Raw genomic sequence first — 8,511 nt, 5'->3', positions numbered from 1 at the left:
TATGTGCGGATTTAGGAAACGCCAAAAATGCTGTGCTCTGCCGCTACCTTTCCTCCCGAGACTCCTCCCTACGGGCCAGATCTCCGCTGTGTCAGGAAGCCTGGCTCTCGGGGAACGCAGTGCCAGCTGGGGCTGCGTCAGCATCGTAGGAGCCCTTAGGCAGCCTTGTCAAAATCAGGCAGGCGTCGGGAAGGAGTTCCTAGTCCACAGGAAATGGTGTTTACACAGAAGGGGCAAGGCTTGGGTGGCTTAAGGTGTTTCTGGGCATTGTGCAAAAAATACCTAAGTGTCTCTTAGGACTACGGTCCTGGTTTTATTTTGGCGTTTCCGCTAAAACTGCTCAACAACTTTCGTGGTGTCCTGGTTTTTACCCTTCGAAATATAGCAACCCTGTCCAAGGAGGCCGAACATATTGCTATCAAAAGAGATTCAACAGAGTACAGATCTAGATCTGTGTTAATTATTTGTTGGGAAATCTGGAGACTTACACATAGTGGGGCTTATGTTAATTCAGACTAGAGGGATATCTGTGAATTGGCCAGCATCTACTGATGTATTGGTAGAGTTCCTACTCCTGAAATAAACGAATCAAGAGGGATTGATGGTTCTACAATAAAGGAAATCATTTCACTGCCTGGACATCTGGAATGAAGACTCGAAGAGACAGGGCTTTAGTAAAAAAAGAAAAAAGGTAAAGGACCCATGACAGTTAAGTCCAGTCGCAGACAACTCTGAGGTTGTGGCGCTCATCTCGCTTTACAGGCCAAGGGAGCCGGTTCTATTTATTCAATTGTAATTTGACTATCTGCAACAAACAGTTGCGAACTATTATTTTATTAAAAATAATATTTTTTAAATGATTTCCAAAATGAATAAACAAAACAGTAAGTTTTCCTCATTCTCCATCCTCCCACCCCTGAACAGAAGACTTGTATATATAAGATTTTGCCATACGTCCATGTGTGTGGTCGGTGGATGCCTGTCATCAGGATATTCATTTGAATATTTTATGATGAGATACCAAATAAAATGTCTGCATCAGCTGTATTGTGCAATGCATGTACCCTCTTCAGTAGTTTTTCAGTTAGGGTAATTGTTCTTACATTCTCTCTTCATTGTGTGATATGCAGATGTTCAAGTTTCTTCCAAGTTTGTGCTATAAGTAATAGTGTTGCCACCAGAAGGAAAATAACGATCCTTATATAACAAAGCAAGTTGGTCTTCCTTAAAAATTGTTAATAACCCAAACTTTGATTACACCGCACTTTCTGATTTCTAATATTGCTTCAGTGAATAGGTAAAGGTAAAGGGACCCATGACCATTAGGTCCAGTCGTGGCCGACTCTGGGGTTGCAGTGCTCATCTCGCTTTACTGGCCGAGGGAGCGTACAGCTTCCGGGTCACGTGGCCAGCATGACTAAGCCGCTTCTGGCGAACCAGAGCAGCACACGGAAACGCCATTTACCTTCCCGCCAGAGTGGTACCTATTTATTGACTTGCACTTTGACGTGCTTTCAAACTGCTAGCTTGGCAGGAGGCTTCAGTGAATATTCCTCCCCATAATGTCCACCTTATTGGGAATGTTGTACCAGTTGCTCTGCATCTCTCCAGTATGTTGGCAAATATGTTTTGTCTATGTAAATGTCTTAAGGGTGTTTAGATGCCATCTGCCATCTGTGAATTAACTTGACTGAGTTTTCTCTAAGCCTTTTTCTTTCCATTTCACAGTTATGGTAGATTTCTTTCTTTCTTTTCATTTATTTTTCATGGTACAGAAGATACATTTTGAGAAAACAATTTCCAACAGTAAACAACAAATAACTTGTCCTGATAAAACTACAGACTTTTGTCATGCTATGTAATAAAGTTGCATTTGATTGCTCCAAAAAAATCATGCCACATTTTCCCATGAGTGTTGGGTGGATTCCTGCCACAGTTAGAACAATTTATGTGTTCAATAAACATTTGCCCTATGTTATGAAAGGAATAGGGATTGTGTTTGCCACTTGGCCCTGACATGTTGTTTCTCTGCCAATGTGACTGAAGGAGTGTTTCCACCCCCATCATTCATCCCGAACACAGGTCCACCTCCTAGGGTCTTCTGGCGGTTTCCTCACTGTGAGAAGTGAAGTTACAGGGAACCTGGCAAAGGGCCTTCTCAGCGGTAGCACCCTCTCTGTGGAATGCCCTCCCTTCAGATGTAAAGGAGATAAAGAACTACACAATTTTTAGAAGTCCTCTGAAGGCAGTCCTGTATTGGGAAGTTTTTTTATTTGATTATTTATTATGCTTTTATATCCTGCTGGAAGCCTCCCAGAGTGGCTGGGGAAACCCCAGCCAAATGAGCATGTCCTATTATTATTATTATTATTATTATTATTATTATTATTAACCATACTCTGGTACACCAAGAATCAGTGTTCATCCCAACACCAGTTTTCCAACATCTGGCTATCTCCACATAGCCAGCTACCAACAGAATGGCTAATTACGGTGGTACCTCGGGTTACAGATGCTTCAGGTTACAGACGCTTCAGGTTACAGACTCCGCTAGCCCAGAAATAGTACCTTGGTTTAAGAACTTTGCTTCAGGATGAGAACAGAAATTGCATGGCAGTGGTATGGCGGCAACGGGAGGCCCCATTAGCTAAAGTGGTACCTCAAGTTAAGAACAGTTTCAGGTTAAGAACGGACCTCCAGAATGAATTAAGTTCTTAACCTGAGGTACCACTGTATTAGGGTAGTCTTGAGTGGGTGGGATCATAAGCCCAAGTAGTGCTAGTGCAGGAGACATTTCAATTGTTTTGTTATATATAATTGTGTTAGGTTGTGGGCGAACATAGCAGACGACACAGCGATTTCTCCAGAGCAGCTCTTTATTTGTATGCTGGGCAGAACTGAACAGCAAACAGCTCAGCCGGCCTGCTTTTATAGGCAGCCGGCTGTCAACATTGTAGCAACAACAACCCAGGGTTTCCCGCCTAAAATAACTGACGTGGATCTGAGTGAAAACTATCTACAGTATCCCACTGCTGGCCCAGGGTGAGAACTTCAGCACATAACACTCCTCCCCACCGAGATAAGGCGTTAGTTACAATCGTAATGGTTTTCTTATATACAGCACTACACGTAATGGTTCAATTAGGCACAAAAGCATATCGGCTACATTTCCCATACTTAGACCAACAGTGATACATGTCCAACAGCATAGTCCTTTAAATAAGTTGGGCGCTTGGAAACTCTGCCAGACCGCCGGGGACTGGTAGCCAAGTCCGAGGGGCCACACAATTATTGCTGAGGCTGTGGTGTGACCCTAGGTGGCGTTGAAACCAAATCCCCTGGATCAGCTGCTGTGGGTGAAGCCTCCGCAAGTGGAGTGGTCTGAGTCTGTGGTAAGTCTGGCAGACCCTCTGAAGCGGCTTGGTTCGGCTCCACGCTGGCAGTTTGCGAGGGAGGTGTAGGTGGAGCCTCGCCATCTGTAAGTGTCTCTTCTGGAGCCACAAGCGCAGTTGGGGGCACCACAGTAGTGTCCAAGTCCCCAACCCTGTGCCTAAGCTGGTCTATGTGCCGGCGCCACAAGCGTCCGTCTTCGAGTGCCACCTGGTATGAGCGAGGTCCAGTGACTCCCACTACTGTGGCTGGCACCCACATAGTTCCGGGCAAAGACCTGGTTTCCTGGAACAAATGACGGTGGCGCGTTGGCACAGCCTGGGGGTTCGGCCACGGCAAAGTCCGGGTGCAGCCGGTCGAGCGGTGACCTGAGGCGGCAGCCCATAAGCAGTTCAGCAGGACTCCGCCCTGTGGCCGCATGAGGGGTGATGTGTTGCACGAACAAGTATTCGGTGACCTCGTACCAGTCCCCTGGTCCAGGCGCGTCAGTGCCTCTTTTGCCGAGTGCACCATTCTCTCCACTTGCCCGTTGCTGGATGGATGAAATGGTGCCGTTAGGGCATGGCGGATGCCCAGTCCCAAAAGATACCGCTCAAAAGTGCCTGACGTGAACTGTGGTCCGTTGTCGGAGACAAGGACATCAGGACACCCATGCATCGCAAACAGGCTTTGCAGCACCCGGATGACGGCCTCGGTAGTGGTGGAGGGCATCAGAGCCACCTCCAGCCATTTGGAATAGGCGTCCACCACTACCATAAAGGTCCGGCCATGAAAGGGGCCAGCCAGATCGATGTGCACCCTTGTCTTTGGCGTCTCCCAGGTGTGTCCCTTAGCTGCCGGTGGTGCAGGCCTCGACTCTTGGCACGCTTGACAGGCGGACACCCAGGCAGTGATGGCATCGTCCATGTTAGGCCACCAGACGTAACACCGAGCTAACGCCTTCATTTTGACAATTCCCAGGTGGCCAACGTGCAGAGCCTCCAGGATGCACTGACAGAGTCCCTGGGGAATCACGACACGGTCTCCCCACAACAGACAGCCACGATGAGCCGAGAGTTCATGTTGTCTGGTTGCGAAGGGCTGGAACTCCGATGCAAAAGGCCCTTGTGGCCACCCCCTCCACACCCAGTTGAGCACCCAGCTGATGGTGCGATCCTGGGCAGATGTGGAGGCCACAGTGGCAGCCGATACAGGCGCTGCCGGAAGATCCTCAGTCAGGAGGAGCGATGAAGCTGGAGCCGGGTCTTCCACAAACGCTGGAAGAGGGCAACAGCTGAGGGCGTTGGCATGGCCTATCAATTTCCCCGGGCGATGGATGAGCCGGTAGTGGTAGGCAGCCAGGAAAACAGTCCGTCACAGCATGCGTGGAGAGAGGACCGGTGGAGTTGGACGATCACCGGCGAGGAGGCCCAGGAGCGGCTTGTGGTCAGTGATGAGGTCAAAAGTCCTGCCATAGAGGTATTCATGGAACCTCTTCACTCCAGCCACAAGTGCCAGTGCCTCATTGTCGAGCTGGCTGTAATTCCATTCCGTCGGAGATAGCGTCCTGGAAAAGTAGGCGAGCGGTGCTTCTCTTCCGTCTGGAAAACGGTGACTAAGGACAGTGTTGATGTCAAAAGGTGAGGTGTCGCAGGCAAGGACCAGCGGCCTGGATTCACTGTACTGTACCAGCACACGGTCCGATGAAAGGATAGCCTTGACCGCGTTGAAGGCCGCCGTCTCCCGATGACCCCAGGACCAAGGCGTCTTTGTGCTGAGGAGTCGGTGAAGAGGCTCAGCCACCGTGGCTTTGTGGGGCAGGAACATGTTATAAAAGTTCAGCAGCCCCAGGAACGCCTGCAACTCCGTCTTGTTATTTGGGATGGGGGCCTGCTGGATAGCACGGATCTTGGATGTGGTCGGGTGAAGGCTGGAGGCGTCGATAAGATAGCCCAGGAACTCTACCTGTGGAACGGCGATCTGGCACTTCTCCCTCTTTACCTTGAGCCCGGCCTCTTGGAACCTGGTCAGCATGGCACGGAGGCGCTCAAACAGCTGCTGGTGTGAGTCTGCGGACACCAAGACGTCATCAAAATATGGTACCACGCCTGGAAGCCCTTGCAGGAGACGCTCCATAAGGCTTTGGAAGATGCCAGGAGCCACACTCACCCTGAACTGCAACCGGCGGCAACGGAATGCCCCTCGGTGGGTGACGATCGTCTGGGCTTCAGCAGTGGCATCATCGACAGGCAGCTGTTGATAGGCTTGGGCAAGGTCCAGCTTAGCGAAGACCTTACCCTCACCCAGGGAATGCAGCAGGTGTTGGACAACAGGAACCGGATAAGCGTGCTGCTGAAGTGCCTTGTTGATCGTGCACTCGTAGTCAGCGCAGATTCTCATCGACCTGTCTGGCTTGACAGGCGTGACGATGGGGGTTTCCCACTTGGCGTGATCAACCGGCTCCAAAACTCCTTGGGCGATCAGCTTGTCCAGTTGTTCGTCCACCATAGCCTTGAGAGCAAAGGGAACCCGGCATGGCTTTAGCTTGATGGGGGCAACTTGTGGATCAAGGCTAAAGGAGATGGGCGTACCTGTATATTGCCCCAAAGTGCCGTCAAAAACCTCGGCAAAGTCTCTGACCAGACTCTCAGTCTCTGCATTAGAGATGCAGTTGATGCCGGTGACTTCCAGGCCGAGGGCATCAAACCAGTCTAGCCCTAGGAGGCTTGGCCACTGACCTTTGACCACCACCAACCGGAGCAGGCCCGAAAAATCCTTGAAGGCGATCCTGAACCAGCCAACGCCTACCACGGGAATGTCGTTTCCCTGGTAGTCTCTCAGGTGTATGCAGTGAGAGTCGAGTTGCCTTTTGGACACTCTAGGTACCAGTCTTTTGATGGTGCTCCAAGACACGATGGACAGGGCAGACCCGGTGTCGATCTCCATATCACATGGAGCTCCTTCAATGAGCACCGTGACGTTCAGCTTGCGTTGCGTAGGTGAGTCGGTTTGGCCAATCGTGGTTCCAGATGGGCAGCGGCAGTTGGTGAGAGCGAAACAGCTTTCCTTGGCAGACTGGAGTGAAGACTTGGACTTGCGGGTCGGTGAAGGGGGGGTGTCAGAGGGAGCCGATTGGCAGACCTTAGTGATGTGGCCCCTTCTGGAACACTTCCTACAGATGGCATCTCTGAATCGACACTTGGCACGGGAATGGTTGCCTCCGCAGCCGGCACATTCCGGTTGGCCCTTGGACTTCTGTTGGAACTTCCTGCGCTCCCGCTTTGTCTGGTGCACGTCATCGTCTTCACTGGAGGATGCCTCATCACTGCTGGCCTCTTCATGATGCACTGGAACTAGCAAGATGCGGGCTGCTGGACTTGCGGATAGCCTGGGCGGAGTGTTCAGCAGCTTCTGAGGCCACAGCCTCCTCAATGGCTTTCTGTAGCGTGAGGTCTGGCTTGGCGAAGAGATGCCGTTGCAGATGGATGTCCCAGACCCCGCAGACGATTCAATCCATCAGGTCATCATCCAAGTCTCGGAACTCGCAGTGCATTGCAGCCTGTCGCAGGGCGGTGGTGTAGTTGTTGATTGACTCCCCCTCTGCCTGGTTCCGGTGGTAGAATGCATGGCGGGCAGCAATCTTGGATGACTTTGGTGCGTAGTGGTTGCGGAGCTTCTCTTGGATCGTGTCCCATGGTGTTGCCTGGACTGCTTCAGGCGCAACCAATGCTCGGGCCGTCTCAAACACCTCAGGCCCACAGAGGCTGAGGAATAGGCCCTGCTTACATTCCTGTGATACTTGTGTCAGCTCGTTGGCTTGGAGGTAGCAGTCGAACCGAGCGAGGTAGGAGTCCCATGATTCAGAGGCTGGCGCAAAAGGCGGTAGAGGCACAAGTGAAGCCATGATTCCGATGCCGGCGTGAAGGGCGATGGATGGAACTCCGTGCTCTAGCCAGAACAGTCAGCTCTGAATTGGTTCTGTTCAGTGATTTCGCTCAGTGATTCAGCTCTGCTCAGAGGTGGTTGCATCTGGCTGTGCTCTGATGTCCATCAATTCCATCCTTGTCGCCAGTGTTAGGTTGTGGGCGAACATAGCAGACGACACAGCGATTTTTCCAGAGCAGCTCTTTATTTGTACGCTGGACAGAACTGAACAGCAAACAGCTCAGCCGGCCTGCTTTTATAGGCAGCCGGCTGTCAACATTGTAGCAACAACAACCCAGGGTTTCCCGCCTAAAATAACTGACGTGGACCTGAGTGAAAACTATCTACAGTATCCCCCTGCTGGCCCAGGGTGAGAACTTCAGTACATAACAAATTCCACCCTCATTTGGGCCAGGACATGCCATATTTACACAGCTTTACAATTTCCCTCACAAGATTCAACGTCTTACTATCTGCAGTTTTGCAAGGTAGATTTTAGAAAATCCCCTGCTCTGAAAGATACAGTACTGCCCTTTCGGCACAAAACAGGTCGAATCCATCACACACGTTTTGTTTTATTTCCCATTCTATGCAAAAATATATTATAAGTATTTGGCCCCCTTATTGAAGGAGGGGATTTATTGCACTGATTCTTCCAGGGTGTGGGTAATGTGGAAATATTTTTGAGTGATGCTATGAACCTCACGATGTCGGGACAGGTTTGTCCTAAACTATCTTCTACTATGTTTCGTTAACTGTGTTGTGTTCTGATCCATGTATATGATGCACTTTTTCTATGCCAATAAAGGAGATTGGTTTATTTTTTTTGTTATATAACAAGCTATTTCTTTGAAGACACAACTCCGAAAAGGTTTGGTGATGTCACAAAACCACCACATATGGAAATATGTGGCTTTGACTGTGCAACCCCTCCGAAAATTAGGATCAGCTTTCTTAAATATTCCGGATAGCATGACCAGTGTATATCGCCACCTAAGCAGAAGTTTTAATGAGGATTCCCTAATTTATGCAGAAACTGATTTCAATGGTCTCCTGGACCACAAAGTCATCCCACAATGATATGATTTTTATACCGGATCTGAAATTTCTGTATTTGCCCTTTGGTCTGTGAATCAAATGGATTAGTTGAAAGGCATTGTAATAAGTTTGGAAGTGTGAGATTTAAACTCATCATTTTGAACACTTCCATAAATAATT

At 49.7% G+C, this 8,511-nt stretch overlaps 1 long non-coding RNA gene across 1 annotated transcript; it reads left to right on the top strand.

The window, feature by feature from the left end:
- Positions 1-1,404: 1,404 nt before the first annotated feature.
- LOC310836350 lies at positions 1,405-8,111 on the top strand. Its single transcript, XR_014560026.1, has 2 exons — positions 1,405-2,806; positions 7,677-8,111. It is a non-coding gene; the product is annotated as an uncharacterized lncRNA (long non-coding RNA).
- Positions 8,112-8,511: the final 400 nt, after the last annotated feature.

Source organism: Podarcis gaigeae, assembly GCF_964106915.1.
Source record: "Podarcis gaigeae genome assembly, chromosome: Z".
In the NCBI taxonomy this organism is placed as follows: Eukaryota; Metazoa; Chordata; class Lepidosauria; order Squamata; family Lacertidae; genus Podarcis; species Podarcis gaigeae.
This window is presented reverse-complemented; position numbering and strand designations above follow the sequence as displayed.